Consider the following 18,385-nt stretch of genomic DNA (forward strand, 5'->3'; position numbering starts at 1 on the left):
ATGTAGGAAACCTCCTACATACAAAATGGCCAGGTAAAGTAGAGATCCATCAAATCGCGGAAGTCGAATCTGAGGACTATCAACCTTCAGAACCTCTCCCCACCACATCTCAGGATGAAACAAGAGACAACAACCTCTCGACGAAAAGAGACACCACCCGAAGAACTGGAACACCAGCCAATGGACACAGTGGCACAGACCAAAGAACGAGTCCCGCCGGTAATCTTACGAGACAAAAAACAATGGTCGAGAATTTCGGAGGCCATGAGAAACTCCGAGATTAAATTCAAAACTGCCAAAAACTCCGACAAGAAGTCCGTATCCAGCCCGAAGGGACATCAGACTACCGTCGGCTAACAAAGTTGATAGACGAGCTAAAGACCCCATACCACACTTTCGAACTGAAAGGCGAAAAGAACCTAAAAGTTGTCATTAGAGGACTGGTAGAAGAAGAAATCACGTCCGAAGAAATAGCCATCGACCTTAGATCTCAAGGACTGGAGCCCATAAAAATATCAAGAATGTACCGGGCAGACAAACGTCCCATGCCGCTGGTTCTCGTGGAAATTAATAAGGAACAAAGAAGGATTTACGATCTCAAAACAGTTTGCAATCTCAGGATTAAAACAGAACCACTCAGAAAGAAAGCAACAGCAGGACAATGCCATCGCTGCCAGAGATATGGGCATGCACAGAAACTGTGCAGAGCAGAGTACAAATGTGTGAAGTGCGGGGACAGTCACCCTACTCACATGCTCCAAACCACGCACAACTCCAGCCACATGTGCAAACTGTGGCGGCCCACACCCAGCCAACTATAGAGGCTGCACTCTCCACCCAGATAACCTGGCAAGCAACAGAAAATCAGGCACTCCACCAGCTCAAAAACGTGCAACACCCCTTGAAGATATCAATCAGCGAACATCACACAGCTCATATGCTGCAGCAGTCACCTCAAAGGCTAAATCAGCAGAATCTATGCCCAACAGTAGGAACACAGCTGCTATCCTTGTTGACACCCTTGGGGAGATGCTAACGGCTTTTAGCAAGACCAACCCCAATCAGAGTGATACAAACAAGTGCTTAAAAAACACTCAAGTCATCTTCACAATGATAAGCAATGAATAATACACCTGGTTCGAACAACTTCATACAGATCGCATTTTGGAATGCCAACGGCCTAAACAACAAACTCCTGGAACTACAAGAATTTACAGCAAGACATAGAATAGACATCCTCTTAATCAACGAGACACACCTTCGGACCTGCGACAACTCCAAACTAAGCAACCACACACTACTAAGGAATGACAGACTCAATGCCAGAGGAGGTGGAACGGCTATCTTTGTCAAAAAAGACATGATACAATGAGATCAAGAAGACAACGACTACACACCTGGAAGAAACTGGAATTGAGATAAACACCAACAATGCAGGTAACCTAAAGCTATATTCAGTCTACAACCCTCCAGGCAAACCACTACTAGCCTCGGATCTCTCCCAGCTCCTTGACACAAATGAAGCAACAATTGTAGCAGGAGACCTAAATGCCAAACATCCTGCATGGAACAGTAGGAACTCGAACAACAATGGGAAGAGCCTACACACGTTCGCTATGAAAAGAAACATCATCATAGCAGGTCCCGCGGAACCAACACACTACGGACCGCTGCGAAGACCTGATGTGCTGGATATAGCCATTTTTAGGAACACCTCGCACCAATTCCAGTTACAGGTAGTCCATGATCTAAGCTCCGACCACAATCCGGAACTACTAAGCCTAGGCGGGGAAACAGAAATCATCCCCAGGCAGTCCTGCACAAATTTCAAAAAGCTGAACGCTATCCTCTGCAATCTCACAGGACCCGTTCCAACCATCTCCTCACCTAAAGAAATAGATACAACGATCAGAAAACTGGAAAGCACAATCCAAGCTGGCCTAGCAGCAGCTTCCACCGTTACCACTCCAGCTCAAGCCAACCTGCTTCCAGAAGAGATTCTAAAGCTCATCCGCAGCAAAAACAGGATCAGACGCCATTACCATACAACACTATCCCCCAGGATAGACAAGAGCTAAACAGGGCAACAAACCTTGTTCGATATGCGATCAAAGATCACAAAAACCAGCTGTGGGAGAAGAAGCTAAGCTCCTTAAACACCAAAGACAACTCATTGTGGAAAATGACGAAAGCCCTTCGCAGCGACCGCCCCAACATTCAGCCAATCCAGGGAGAAAGGGGCATGGCCTACCGAGACGACGAGAATGCAGAAGCCTTCGCGGATGCAATGGAACTGCAATTCAGCCCCAACTATGTGCATGCAGACTTGCACTTCATTGAAAAAATACACAGGCATGTCCGCTGTGCACTCCATCAAACCAGCAGCCAAGACAATACAAGCTATGCTACACCAAAGGAGGTACATCAAATCGTCAAGAGCCTCAACAACAGAAAGGCCCCAGGTCCTGACGAGATTTCAAACCAAACCATAAAAGCACTCCCCCATAAAACAGTTATGCATCTAGTGGCGATCATCAATGCAATGCTCAGACTCAACTACTTCCCCACTCGCTGGAAACAGGCAGATGTAATCCTCATCCACAAACCCGGAAAAGCACCTCAATTCCCCCAGAACTACAGACCTATCAAATCTGGGAAAAATCGCGGAAAAGATAATTCTGAACCGCCTATAAAATGAAACGGACAAGATCGACCTAATCCCAAAAGAACAATTCGGATTTCGCAAAGGCCACTGCACAACCCAACAGGTCCACAGAATTATAGAATTCATAACTACTGGATACAACTGGAAACAACACACAGGTGCAATCTTCCTGGATTTGGCAAAAGCCTTTGACAAAGTATGGCACAAAGGCCTCATCCACAAACTATTAGCTGCAAAATACCCATTAAATCTAACAAAAATCATAGAATCCTATCTGAAAGACCAAAAATTTCAAGTTAAGCTATGTGGCGTCAGATCCTCCATGAGAAGCATCACAGCAGGTGTCCCGCAAGGCTCCCTCCTATCGCCGCTACTCTTCAACATTTTCATCTCAGACCTACCAAACACAGTATCAACTACCACAGCCTTCTATGCAGACGACATGGCAATACTGACCAGATCACTCAGGCCACACTTAGCCACACAACGACTACAAGACGCAGCAACAAATCTTGAAGAATGGTTTCAGAAATGGAGGATAGATGTCAACGCCGACAAAAGTACTGCCATACTATTCACAAGAAAGAAAGCAACCCACCACGGAGCAGTCACGATGTTTAACACTGATATCCCATAGCAAAAAGAAGTCAAATACCTGGGTATCAAACTGGATAACCGACTCAGATTCAACTCCCACATCTCACATGCCTGCAACAAAGCCAACTCAGCAATAGCTCAACTCTATCCGCTACTCAACCGAAGAAGCAAAGTCAGTACAGTAAACAAACTGACCATATACAAGACAATCATCAGACCCATATTTACATACGGATCGCCGGCATGGAGCCACACCTCCCCCAGCAACGTCAAAAGATTACAGGTACTACAAAATAAATGCCTCCGAATGATCTTCCACACCCCGTGGTTTGTTAGGAATGCTCTCCTCCACCAAGACGGAAACATGCCAGTCATACCTTTACATCTCAACCAGACTGCAACCAAGTACTTTGCCCAGGCATCACTCCACCCCAACCAACTCATTCGTGATGCATCAAATTATGATGAAAACGACAGATGGAGACACAAACGTCCGAAGGCAGCTCTGATCATCGCTTCACACGATTCTACACAGCCCTAATTCGGGTGAGCCATGCACTCAAAAAAAAAATTTCTCATATAGATAATCACAATCTAGCGCTGAAGGGATTAAAATCCAAGGGACTGACGTCCATCTCGCCATTTAAGTTAAGAGTTAACAAGACTTCTGGAACTGGTAACTTCTGGAACATCCGAAAAATCAGATACTACACTTTGGTCGTAGCCAAAAGGCCAAGAATCAAACATCCGCTAAACACAGGTTTTGTTTGAGTACATTGAGTTGTTCAAAACCTAAGTCCTTCTTAGACGTCCTCCATGACCAGGGCACTGCTTAGCCAAGGCCGTTTGGAGAACCTACTCATCGATAAAGCACAGTTAGTCAAAGTTTTCCGCCTCTGCTTCTCAAACCATACTTTATACCTTTTGTAACTTACCATCTTGGATCTATAAAACTCCCATTGGCTCGCTTTCGTCCCTGCCCGCTCTGGCCACTGTAACGCCAGAGGGGTTTTTAGACTTGGCAGGCCTGGGAGTCCTTGTGAAACTTATGGTCTCGAAGATAAGAGACAGAAAGGAAAGGGAAGAAAAACTGGTCTTGAAGAGGGTGGAATTGGTGAGTTACAATTATAACAGTTGGGTGGAGGATCTAACTAGCAAAGGTGCCAGTCCCTTTTCTAGTTTCTGCTCACCGTGCATTCTACCCCACTTGCGAGGGTTTGCCCGCAGAGCGCCCGGTGAACAGGAGTAAAAACAATTCAAACTTTTAAACAATTCAACTTTTAATTCTTAATTCTAATGTTAGTCAATATATATATATATACTCACTTATTATATTTTCATCTAAATTTTAGGTGAAAAGCTAACTTACTTACTAGATGTTATTCCACAGTTACTTCTTGGTAAGGTACTAACACGATTTTTTGTGTCTTTATTTTATACTTTTTTTGTATTTTAAATTTAATTTTAAACTTTTTTTGTTAGTTTTTAACATTCCGTCATATACATACATAAAAAAAAAATTGTTAACTTTTTAATAGCATTCATTTTTGTTCCTTTGCGGTGGTTTTTTTTAATATTAGAAAGCTTTTGGGAATTTCAAATTTTGATGAGTAAATTATGAAAATATCTTCAGTTGCAGTGCATATTCAAACAAAGGTAACGTTCTAATTGAATTTTTCGAAAATATTAAAACCGGTGCTGAAAGCAGGTACTGGAAGTCTTATTTTTCCAGTCTTCTGAGACATGCTTATTTGGAACAGTGCTATTGGTTCAGCAGATACACCACGGGTGGGGGTCGATCATGTGCGGCTCTTTGAACATCTAAGTGCTCTTCTGATTTTCAGCTTACATGAACAAGGTCAACATTGTCGGTTTCGTTTGTGTGCACGTCGCGATAGCCTAGACTTAAAGCGCATAAGTTATGGCGATTATAAAATTAACAAACTAATACTGCAGTCATCTCCCCTTATCCCCGGGTCACCACCCGAGCGAAAATAAACAATTTGTAATTATATTGGCAATTATTTCAAGGCGGATGGTTTGTACAAAGTATGAAAGTTTCCTAACACGACATGAGAACACAATCCTCAGCATCCCCGAATTGTCTTCATTATTGCAGTAGCATCCGCTTATTGGGATCGCGGATAATATTAGCGAGCGGACGGCTATTGTCAAATTCAGTTGGTCCCGAAACGCACCATTCAAATTGAATTCAAAATAATTCACCTAATATTTTCACAAGTTCCGGTTATTGTTATGGAAATCCTCGAATGTTTGGCCTTTGCCTTTTCAGTCTCAGAATTCTGAGAAATAAATGTTGATCAGGAGAAAATTTTTAGAAATCATTATTTTGTTAATCTTGCTTTAACGTTATACTTCCATGCAAATGCAGGAGGGTAATCTTAATCCTCTTTTCATATTAATCTTTCATGCAAATGCAGGTTCAACTTGACTTTAAGTGCTCGCCAAAACAAGCCTTATGGCACAAGCAAGTAAAATATATATATATATAAAATAAAAAACCGTAAAGATTTCTCTTTTCAAGAAAAGCAAAGAATTTTGAACTGCTATGTAGGATAAGTTGCCCAAAACGAGTCAGCATAGTGCGTTGTTCATTTCGAAATTTCACAACCATTCTGTTGCAAGATGTTTAAAAATTAAAAAAAAAACAACGGGCAAAGAAAATTTCGCTTGCAACTGATGCATGATTTTAAAGGTGGAAAATGCGCTATTGTGTGCAAGCATATTCATAGTGAAGAAAAAAAGTGGCGATTTTTTGTGTTATCAGTCGATGTGTCGATTAAGACCGACCGGACAAAAATTATGGCTGATTATTCTTCCGAGAATTTTCACAACGAATGCAGTTGAACCTGGACTGTGAAAGGCGAGGATCGAGAGCTAAGTGCGATGCCCACGAGTGAATGAATGGCAATCCTAAAATACAATAATGCTAGTTACGCCTTTTGCAAAAATTTTGTTTGTTTATTGTTTTTTAAGTATAAAAAATAAACTATCAATTGTGAACATGAAAAACTGGACTGTGTCGGCAAATGGAGGTTGGCATACTCCATTTCGAAACAAGTAAATATCTTAAGGGAAAAATAATTTCATGGCGGATGTGATCCCCCACCCCCCTCCGCTTATTGGAGGGACGAAGTGCCCATATATATATATATATATATATATATATTCACGAAGCTTGTCATCTATGTATTCGACAAGTTTCATTGCAAATATAAATCCACAGGTAAAAGTTGAAATAAAAACTACAAGAAATATGCATACCTTTGAACTATATTGAGAATATGATGTCATTAATCTTTGTTGTTATTTGAAAAAAGATCATGATGACGCTTCAAGAACACACTTACCCGTTACTGAAAATAAGTCATACGTAGGGGAGTACATTAAACAGACGACATCGCACTTCTCGCTACTTTGGTACTGGATGGGACTTAATATTGCATAACGGCCAATTGTCCGAGAACACGTATGGACGCTAGTTAAGTATTCATAGCCTTATTGTTGACTGTTATAGCTCCAGTTTCAGATATTCGTCATTTTTTTTCTTTATTTTCAAAATGCAAAATAGTTGTTTTTTATTCTCAGTAGGTTTTTGTAAACAATCTTCGTGGTGAAGTGGGGGGGGGACATTTGCTGAAGCAACAGGTGGTGGCGAAAGAAGCGTTATGTAAAATAACGATTATGGTGAACAAAGATTTCTGGAGCGTCGATTGTTGACTCTGAGGGCAGATTAAGTAACAGTACGAGCAGAGTTTGTCAGAGGGGGCGAAACAATGGGGGAGAATATAATAATAATAAAAAAATACATAAATTATCGGGAGTTTTTGTACGATAGTTGTAGATTAGAACAGTGCATGAAATAAGCGATATGCATTTTTATTTTAGCATCAGTTTTAATACAATCAGCGAAAACTGAAAGGCTCTATTGCTTACACCCATGTCTATGGTTTGAGCTTTCGACATCCAAAAAAAAAAACTTTGCATTTGAGCAAAATTAACGCATTTTTTTTTTGTTTTTTTTTGTTTGTAAACCTCATGCATTGAGGATCGAGTGTTAGGAGAGACTTAATTACTGAAAAGATCGGACATTTTTTATAAAAAATAACACATAATTACATGCAATATTCTGCGATTCCTTGCAAGAAAAGTCTTAAAATTGTGTTAACAAAGATGGCTTGCATCATCACCACAAATAAAGTCAACAGCTTAATGACTCTTAGTTCAAGGTGGAAGAAAGTTACCGCTTGTAGACGAGGAGAAAGGTAATCTTGTATCTTTTATCATTACTAGGTAGTTCTTCCTGGAGAAAGTGCCTGTCCTTTTCCTACTTTTTTTTCGCGATGAACTTCATTTTTACTTAGTTGTGTGGCTGCAAGGTGAAAGAGGGGTTATTAAGATGGTCTGACCCCCCCTCCCCACCTACCACTCTCACTGCCGCATCCCCTAACGGCTTGTTTTTAGTCATTTCGGAATCCTATATAACTTTTATTATTATTATTATTATTATTATTATTATTAATCTACAGAACTAGATCTACGGTTGTTTCTGTTCATTTTACGGGAGACGAAAAACGTAAAGTTTTCCGGAGAAAAGACAAAGAAAGTCCTCGACATTGAAGTGTCCGCAATAGGGAAAAAAGCTCTCGAAACTGAACAAAGATTACTTTTATTATTATGGTCGATGCGCGCGCAAGAAATTCAAAATTTCTGATCATCAGCTGCAAATATATGTGATTCACTTATATTTTCTCGTTAAAAATCAGGCTGCTTTCAGACAACTGAAACATCTATAACATTATATATATTCTGTACGATTTTGTAAAGATAAATAAAAACCTATATCGACAAGCGAACACAAGCTATACAAAGAACTGGAAAAATCACGTAGATAGAATGAACGAGGAAAATAGATGGCCAAATATTGCCTGGAAATCAAAACCATAGGGACACCGATCTAGAGTTGGGCAGAAGACAATAAAACCCTTGAAAACGTTACCGCCAAACAATTGATTAACACCCAAAGCCAAGAAGATGTTGAAGCGAACACAAACGTGCGGGTGCTTGAGCGTGTAACACCTTTTCCGAAACTCGTTTTTTAATCCCACATCTCGAGGAAACTCGCGACAAAGGGGATTAAATAACGCATGAAGTAAATCAAACTTTACCAAACGTTGTTAAGAGAGAAGTTCTCGTGGAATTTGTCATTTTAGTTTTCTAAGCGGGTTTCATGCCTTAAATATTTTATAGTGGAAATATTCTAAGAATAATAATATTCGTAAAAATATCGAAAAGCTCAAACCCAGAAAGCCTATTAACATCTGTGTAGCAAATGCCAGTGACCAAGCAGCATATTTTTAAACAAGGTAAAGTATTCACCAATTATCGCCAATTTTCACACATCCAAACCTTTCAACATTCGGGAACGGGAATACCGCTGTTTATGACCGATCATAAAAATTGCCTGCAAGCCCATTACAACAATGGTCGCGATATCCCCTGTACTAAAAACTGAAAGAAATAACATCGGTTTTGCAAATGTTAGTTAGTGACGGATCAGCAAGCAAGCCACTATAAATAAAGAAAATTTTTCGATTAAAACTAAAGATAAAGGTAGTCTGTAACCCCTTCTCAAATTTAGTAATAATACTGAATATTTTCTTCGCAAGTTCGTATTTTAAGGTGAAAGTTTTGAAACAGTAGTGCCATGATTACGTAAAAAGTAATAGGCCTATAGGTTTAAATTTTAATATGAATAAGAACATTCAACGGACTTTGTTTATTTTTGGTGTTAAGAAATCTCTTGTTGGAGGGGTTGGTGACACAACAGATAGATCTCACGGATTCATCCACCTCCATCCTACAAAGCGATCTCCAGGATTTACAAAAGGAGGAGGAATACTAATCCAATATCAGCACGCTGGAGAAAAGGTCTGCATTCACTCGTAAGTACTCATAATTATGTTCTAAATTTTTGGTGACCAGAATGGGATATGTCAATGAAGATCAGCACAAAGTAACGATTATTTATTAATTTTATAAACAAATCAGCTAAATTAACAATTATTATTTTTCACATTACAAAATAACCAATGTGTTGCGTCAAAATTTCAGAATCTGTGAAGTGTTCCGTTTTTTCATTATGGAAAATAAATAAGAATAGCGATTCTGTACTTCCCACACCTTTGCAACGAGTTGCCCGAGATTGTACTAGGCACTTGAAATACTTGCATTAGTTCACGCCTAGAAATTCGCAGATACTTCATACTCTCCTATATTCGGAATGAAACTCCGAGTTTCTCATTCGGTTTTAAAACAATGTGGGATTTAATATCCATTTAATTGGGAAAACAGTTAAGTCACACTTTTGTCATCCAAAAGTGTCTAACTCTAAAAGCCTCCCCACCACCCGCTTGCATTTGTTTATATTTCAACCATCTCAGGAGCATTCTCCTTGTAATATATAATTACTAAGATCCGATTCTATTTCTGGTCTGTGAATGCCTTGCTAAGCACAGGGTGGCTCACGTCAAGAAAGAGTTTTAAATATTAAACGATTTTTTTTTTATTAGTTGTGAAAAACCAGTTATATTCAATCCTACATGACTTTAGTTGTTTTCCTGTTATCTATTACGTAGCCGAATATTCTTTAAGTGTCTTGTTCCCATGTGAATTTATGGCATCTTCAGTGCTTGTTTAAGAGGGTTAGCAAATTTAAAGTCATTATGAAGAAGTTTTCTGTCATTTCTATTTCATGCGGATTCACTGTTTGTTCATTTATATTTGTATACAGCAATATGTATATATCAATATTCCATAATCCCGATGTCATCCTCCTGTCCCATTTGCATCCTTTCTGCAGCTTCTTCATCTCTTCCAATCCCAGGAGATTAAATCTGCACACAGTCTTATCAAGGCCTTTCGAAGAGTCCAAAGGACTTCCTTATCCTTACAAGCCAATGTTCCTTTCTACAACACGATTATCCTCTGTGGTTGTATTTGCAGTTTTCAGATATTCGCTGATACCATTCCTTTGTTATTTTTTTTTTTTAACGAAAGTGTACATATTGTTGTCGAAACAGAAAGATTTGGACGTAGGGCTGATGCAGAATTTATTTTCAGGAAAAAAAAATGGGGGAATGAAATCCAAACAACCCCTTTGAAATATTGTCCTTGTGAGTTATTCCTCTCTACTCATATTAGGCTATGCTGACGAGCCTCTTTAATTCGGTCCACCGTCCTAAACGACCGTCGGGGAAACAGCGTAAAGCAAACCTGCTGTTCAGACTCACTATCTACCCGTATTATTATTCAGCTACACTTAAAGCCATCGTCTCGCTCATAGTTGGATTAACTGCTAAAGCAACGGCTTCCCCCCCCCCCCCACCGCTGCTAGTCCGATTCAATGAAGTGACAAAAATATAAAAAAAGTGACAAAAATAGCACGAGGGTGAATACTCGTCGAACACCGTCAAACGGTTAAAAAAAATACAGATAATAATGTATTGCTATTAATGTAAGTGATGCCCATCACGTCATGCGGAATGAAGAACTTCAACCACAAACACGTAACTATGGGAAATTTTTTTTCTCTCTTTGATTTCACAAATTGTTTCCGGTGGACCCTTTTTTGTTATTAATAGCGACACACGAGAGGAAATTTCTAAAGCCTTCTTCTTTTCACCTCCTGACACGATCGACATCATTTTTTGTGATTCTTTTACATTTTTTAATTAATTTTGAAAACATTCTACAAGTTAGTCGTTGTGTTCATTATGTGTCCATTCAAAACAGCGAATTAAATTAGATGGTTTCATGCTTTAATTTTTTTTAAGTTAACCACAAATGACCCATAACGAAATTGGTTCTTCATTTCTCGTCCATGAAAATCCACATTTCAAGTAATACATATCGTATTTAGTAAGTTTTCCCATCTTCTTCCTAGTCGGTTTCTGGGTGAGTGCAATCTAAGTTACATTATTAGACTTCCCTACACTTTACATAACCACCTAACCTGCCATTATGGATAAAATTCGCATCCTTAAACGCTTTGTATCCATCATATTATAATTTCATTGTAATATCAATGGTATTAGAATTTTGCTATGCACTTCGCACCCGCGATAACTGGGACGTCTTGGCCGGCAACGTAGTTCAATCATTATGGAGAATTTGCCATTGTGCAGACTACGTAAGCGTTGCGAGGTGGTTTTATTGCAATCAATTCCACAACCATACACCAGGCGTAAGGGGAAAAACAGCAGTCCAATCTGCTCCAAATAAACATAAGTTCAGCAAGTGGCCACGAACGAACTGCATGAATTAGCAAAATAACAACTAGCATGCCAAATTGCCTGAAAAGTAAGCAAAGACTGCCCGACCTACAACTACTATGAACAAGTGAAAATTTAACACATGCATTATGGAGGAACAATAATAAATAAAGTTAGCTGAAACAGCACTACTTTCCTGCCATGCCTTAAAAATAATCATCAAGGCTGTAAATAACTAACAAAACTCTTAATTAGAAAAAAATAAATTAATACAAGAAACCAACAACGAAATTTGTGGCTTTCCATTCCAACCAAGTATGGAATATTTTCCAAAGGATCAGAAAAGAGAGAGAGAGAGAGCTGCAATACTCTTGGTCAATCCTGAAGTCGAGGATATATATTATTTACACAGGACAGCAACCAGGACTCGGTACTTATCGAAATCACGTACAAAGGAATTAACCTCCAACCGGCCAGGACGTCTATTTTTATATACGCCCAGCAAGACCTGCATAAATTTGAACACCTGTTCAAATAAGCTATATATATAAGAAGTGCATTTGACCATCCTGTCCATTAGAAAGTGCGATAAACCCTTCACAGGATTACCTCGTCTATGTATGAGCTTTCAGTCACTTATCGCAAGAAATGCAGTTTGCTTTGCCGTTTTCTGGGTGAGTGCAATCTAAGTTACATTATTAGACTTCCCTACACTTTACATTTATTTTCGCTGCTACTTTCATGAATTCCCCCCCGGCGCAACTGCATGTTTTGCCTCCCCTACTTTATTTATTTATTTTTTTTTTTTTGTCATGAAATATTTATTAAAAGCATTGCTGTTAAGAGCTACGCTTTCACATGTCTGATCATGAATTCTTAATAGTACCATTGGTTAACGAAATGTTCATCAACTATTTACATTCGACAGTGGCAATTATTAATAATTACTTTACTTCACTTGAAAAATCGATTTTTTTTTTGCTACGAAATTCATTAATATCACAACCTAAAAAAATATAGTTTTCATAAATGGAGATGGCCACATGATGTATAGCGTTTTCAGAGAGCTCCCGAAAGCTATGTATTATTTTTAGTGCAAATTGGAATATTAAATCTTAACGTAGGATTGTTTATTTTTGGTAGCTTGTTGTGTCTGGGATTTTGGTATGAATTCCGCTTTTTTTAATTTAGTATTTTAAAGATAAGTTTGGTAGAGTAGCACAGTGTTTCTCAAAGTGTGGTTCGCGGCAATTTTCGGCTATGCATAATTAAATAAAGCAGTCGTCACATTTTTCCACAAACAGTGCAATTACAGACAACCAGGATAACACGCCACGTCGCCGGTGGGGTGGAGCATATAGTTTTGGCGTGATACCACCTCCGTCGTTAACGTGTGAAAACGAAGAAATATATAGTGAATGGGTTTCCGATATTATGGAATTCGGTTAAAGGGAATTATTAGCATTTCGACTCCACAGCTAAAATGCTAATTTGTCTTTGGTTGGCGCGATCTCTTGTTAATGCCGCACTAATCATACGCAGTTCTTCGCTGCCCTACGCATCTCCAGTCCTGTAAATTACTGCTAATTTTGGCTTGTAATAATAGGAGAGATGACGCTGTTTGGGTAGATGCGCACAAAGAAACTGTTCTCGATGCGAAAAGTAGTGATAGCTACTTCTTGGTAAGTCGCACCATTTTCAGTTTTTGTTCTTGTTTTTTCCTGAAAACATTAGTTTCCAAAAATTCCCGCACACCACGATTTTTTAGCTTTAATTTTTGGGGAACAAAATGTTAAGTTAGTTTCGAGTAAATACAGTATTGTTTATTTTTTATTTTATTTTTTTCAACTTTCAAATTCCTACGTATGGATCGTTGGTTAAACGTTTCATTTACAAATAAAACCCCCAAAAGAGAACAATATAGCAAACACAAGTAGGCGCGTAAGCAACACTGGATCAAATGGAACTGATAAGAGTGTGTTGCCTGTGATCTCTAGAGAAACTAGGAAGAGGACGAAAACTCTTCCTAAGTATGATTGTGGATTTTCATTTCATGGACGGCAAATGAAGGGGAACGTTTTCCCCATTTTCTTCTTTTAAAAACAGTTCATATTTTGTGTTTACCTCAACATATAAATTCAAATAAATTAAATATTTATTTTTACATTAATTTATTTCTTTATTTTCATTAATTTGTTTAGGGGGTACTTGGTGTTAAGGAAAAATGTTTAAGAAGGGGTACGCGGATATCTGAACTTTCAGAAACACTGTTCTCGAGGGATGGGAAAGCAAGTTCATCCCTGGTGAACGCGCATACTCGGTCGGTTAACAGGAAGCGAGAGAGCGGATCAGCTGGTTACAGAAGCGGCTAGGAACCGGTTACGAAAAGTAGTCAAAATCTACTCGGATGCGTAAACAAGAAGATTTCACCGCACTTACTTCTACAACGGGACGTGGAAAACTAAGACACTACTTACACAGATTCCGTATCCTGGAATCATCATGTATGTATGTATTAGTTGTCCACACCTTCAACAGACTGTACTATATCAATGTCAGCTATTCGACTCCATCCGTCAACTAATGCACTGGAGACAAGTGGCCAGTGCCAAAACAGACGTATCCAAAAGTATTACCCAGAATTAATTAAAATTGCCAATAGCATCACTTTCCAGTCATTTTAGTGTAAAATAAATTACACTAGCCATTTTAGTCCAGAATAAATTGGGAAACAAAGACAAATCTCGCATCCTGGTTTCCTTTCAAAACTATGTTTGGATTAATTATTCTCTCCTAAGGGAGTGAGCTGACCCTAGAGGCAGTGCTAGACCAGGGCAACTCGTGGCATAGGTGGAGCAAGCTCCAAGCACTTCGCCGGTTTCCAAAAATCAGTTTAATATCTTGGGCTCGGATCGAACCCGTATCAGATATTAAGCTGATAACAGATCAGTCGAGTACCGATCACTTTAACAGTGTACACGGTGTTACCCATCATCATTTCTGTCGCTAGCTGAAGAGCTCGACTATAAAGGGTAAACTTAGACGTTTTAGCAGAACTGCTACTTTAGGTCTGTGTGTGGGGGGAAACAATACGTAAAAATGGAGCGAGGAGAGACCTCGCATCCCTGTTGCGGTATGCCCCGGAGCTTAGTGGATGGGGATGCGGATTAGGTGTTGTGTGATTTCGGTTACACTAAAGCGCTGGCTAACATTAGAAGTGGCGGAGTACCTCCGGTTCCCCCCCCCCCGCGGCACTACGTGACACGAGGTGGGTTTCCGAGGCGTTGGGAGGGGGAATTAGTGCTGATTGTTGGTTTGAAGCATGCTTAAGATGTCGTGGGTTTGCGTTCAAAAAGGGTCGGTGTACTAAGGTGGCGAGGGGGTTAAAGTTTAAGCCTTACCTTGCTGTTCCACAGGTAGGCCTTGATACCTGGGTATCACCAATGTTCGTGGAACTTTGCAGGGCCTTCTGTGAGTTTCATCTCGAGGTATGTTTTTACAGAGGAACGACAGCTTCTGAGGATGTCAGAGAGGCCTTTCCTTTGTTTCTGAAATAAGGCCTCATTCCTGATCTTCCATATGTGGAACCTGAATTCGATGATGGAGAAAAGGAAGAGATGCTTTTCTTTCTTAGACATTGTGTCTGGAACTTCTGTGAGGTTTAGGGCCTGGTTTTGTGTGATGGTGGTGTCGAACCTGTACCCAACGAGTCTCCACACGGCTTGAGTGGTGAAACAGTGGAAGATGTGGTCGATAGTTTCTGTCTCTGTGCAAAATACACTTTTCTGAAGCATGCCTATTCCACTTGGCGACGCGGTAGTTGACAGGAAGGATGTTGTGGGAAATTTTAAAGTTCAAGTCTTTCCTTGTGGTATACAGAAAGTCAAGGTTGTTGTTTTGCCACGTGGTTTTCTGATCTTCCGTGAGAGGAGCCGGATCTTTAAGGCTTCTTAACCAGTTGTAAATTGTTGGCCTGGGGTAGGCTGCTATGTTGATCCCGTCCAGGAATGGCGTTATTGTTACGATGGTTTCGAGTACGGGTTTGAGGTGAGCCGGGGGGAAAGGGCTTGCGGGCCGGCGTGGTTGACGTTGAAGAGCTTGCAATACCTCGTTCCCAGCCAAAACTTGGTGAGACCGTGGCAGATGTGAAGAGGGTTATTAAGCGTTTTAACCAGAGTGTCGACTATCACTGCGGTGATGGCTTCTGAGAGAAGGGGAATATTAAGGCCGCCTTGCTCGGTGGGTCTGGACATTTTGAAGCATTTAATTTTATCTTTCTGGTTTTCCCAGAGGAAGTTGAACATGATTTTTTCGAATTTCTTCAAGGTTTTTTTGGTGTTGATTAGAGGGGAAGTGTAGTACAAGATCACTGGGAGCATTAGCTGTTTGATTATGTGGGCACGTCCTCTAAAGCCTATGGAGCGGGAGTTCCACTTTTCTTTGATTTTTAAAATTTTCTTTTTCACTAAAGCAACTGTGCAGTGGGAATTTTCGTTGTTGAAGCCGATCCCCAAGATTTGGATTGGCGGGATGGGTTTTTCCCCCAGTCACCTATGGGTAGCCTGGTGGTTTTTTCTTTATTAATTTTGGATCTGGAGGCTCTTTCAAAAGTACTGATGGAATGAGAGAGGCCTTCCTGAGAGCTGTTGTTTTTCGTGATGACTGATATCGTCGGCATACAGGAGACATTTAAGTGGGCCGCTGGCGGGTCTGGAGAGTTACACACCTTTGATTTCTGGGTTCCGTCTTATAAGGTTGGCGAGGAGCTCTATGTAGATTATGTACAGTGCGGGGGACAGGGGCAACCCCTGTCGGACACCTCTTGCGATGCGTATGGGGTCTGTTAATGTTTCGTTGATGGCGATCGTACTGTTGATGTCCCGGTAGAGGGTTTGGATGAGGTGAAGGAAATTAGGGCCGAAGCCGTGGTGCCTCAGTGTTTCAAACAGGAGTGGGTGGGATACCCTGTCGAAAGCTTTGCTCTGGTCCACGGTTATTAAGGTGGCTGCTGCGTTTGTGTGTTTGAGGTAATCGATTGTGTCCCAGATAAGGGCGATGTTGTGCATCGGGCCATGGCCGGGTACCGAACATGCTTGTTCTTTCTGGATGATGGTAGAGAGGGTACTGGAGGGGAAATAATGCATTTCGACAGGATTTTGTAGTCTGTGTTGAGTACGGTTATTGGCCGCCAGTTGTTAACTTCGGTGGTGTCCCCTTTTTAGGGATGAGGGTGATGATGCCCGTTCTGAGAGTCTGAGTTTCCCTCGGGTGCAACAGTAGTTGAACGTCTCGAGGAGGACCGGCCATAGGAGGGGCCAGAATTCTTAGTAAAAGTTGTGTGGGCGACCGTCGCTGCCTGGGGCAGAATGCTTAGTACAGCTCTTGATGGCAACCTGGAGTTCATCTAGGGAGAGAGGTTTTTCTAGCCGGAGGCTGTCTTGCATGGAGATTTTGGTCGTGTCAGCCAGCAGTCTAGGCCAGAGGGTGGTTTCCGTTGGTTCGGGGTGATAGAGCTGGGAATAGTAGTCCTTGAACGCGCCTATTATGTGGTCTTTCTCCTGAGAGAGACCGTTGCTATGCCTTATTTCGGTGAAGTTTTTCTCGACTCTGTCGTGCTTGATTTGTTGAAAGAAGGCTCTGTTGAAGGTTTTCTCCGCCGAAACCTCCCTCGCGCGGGCCTTAATCTGTAGCAGTTTGATATCTTCTTGTTCGAGGGAGATGAGCTCGTTTTGATAACGTTGGATGGTGTGCTGTATTTGGGGGATGTTTTTGTTGTTGCTTCCCTTGTGGAAAATGGGAATTAATTTATATAGTTTACTTGCCTTCTCCCTCTTCTGCTTCCGGATGCTGACTTCCAGTTTTTGCAGGGTATGGCTGCACTGGAGTTTGATGTGTTCCCACTGGTTGGCTTTGTTCTCCTGGTTGCAGTCGGTGAGGAGATTTGCAAGGAGGTGGTTAACCTCTGTTTTGACTTCTGGAAGGGATAGGAGAGCGGGGTCGCATCTCCAGTAACCTCTCCCATAAAAGCTTGACGTTAGTAGCGCCAGGGTTAGGTTAACTGCTGCGTGATCGGAGATGCGGGTTGTTTGGGTGGAGTTGGTGAAGATGCACTGAACGGCTTTGATTAGAGTTTGGGAGACATGAAACCTATCGAGCCTGGAACTAACGTTCCTGCTGTTCCGCCAGGTGGCGCTCTTCTTCCCTTGGTGCATAACGTTCCAGGGGTCCGCCAAGTTTAACTCGTAGCTGATAAGAACAGATTTTGTTTGAGTACTTTGAGTTGTTCAAAACCTAACTCGTTGTTACACGTCCTCCATGACCAGGGCACTGCTTAGCCAAGGCCGTTTGGAGGACACTCATTGATAAAGCACAGTTAGTCAAAGTTTTCGGCCTCCGCCTCCACTTCTCAAACCATACTTTATACCCTTTGTAACGTACCATCTTGGATCTATAAAACTCCCATTGGCCCGCTTTCGTCCCTGCCTGCTCTGGCCACTGTATGAGCCAGAGGGGTTTTTAGACTTGGCAGGCCTGTGAGTCCTGGTGTCTCCCATTTTCTAATATTTTAGAAAAATTCAAATAGAACGTTACCTTTGTGTTTAAATATACACTGCAACTGAAGATGATATTTTCATAATTTATTCATCAAATTTTGAAATTCCCAAAAGCTTTCTAATATTAAAAAACCACCGCAAAGAAACTTAAATGAATGCTATTAAAAAGTTAAAAATTTTATTGCTTGGTATCGCTTCTCGGCCTTTTGGCTAAGCTTAAATTGTTAATCGAAAGATTCGATTCACTCTTATCAGCCATTTAGATAAGAGCACCA

General features: G+C 40.8%; 1 pseudogene; it reads right to left on the bottom strand.

Moving 5' to 3' along the window:
• Window positions 1–14,352: 14,352 nt before the first annotated feature.
• LOC150093545 (U2 spliceosomal RNA) lies at window positions 14,353–14,518 on the bottom strand (annotated as a pseudogene).
• Window positions 14,519–18,385: the final 3,867 nt, after the last annotated feature.

Source organism: Typopeltis vanoorti, chromosome 24 (assembly GCF_054136105.1).
Source record: "Typopeltis vanoorti isolate ZY-2024b chromosome 24, IOZ_Tvanoo_1.0, whole genome shotgun sequence".
NCBI classification, from domain to species: Eukaryota; Metazoa; Arthropoda; class Arachnida; order Uropygi; family Thelyphonidae; genus Typopeltis; species Typopeltis vanoorti.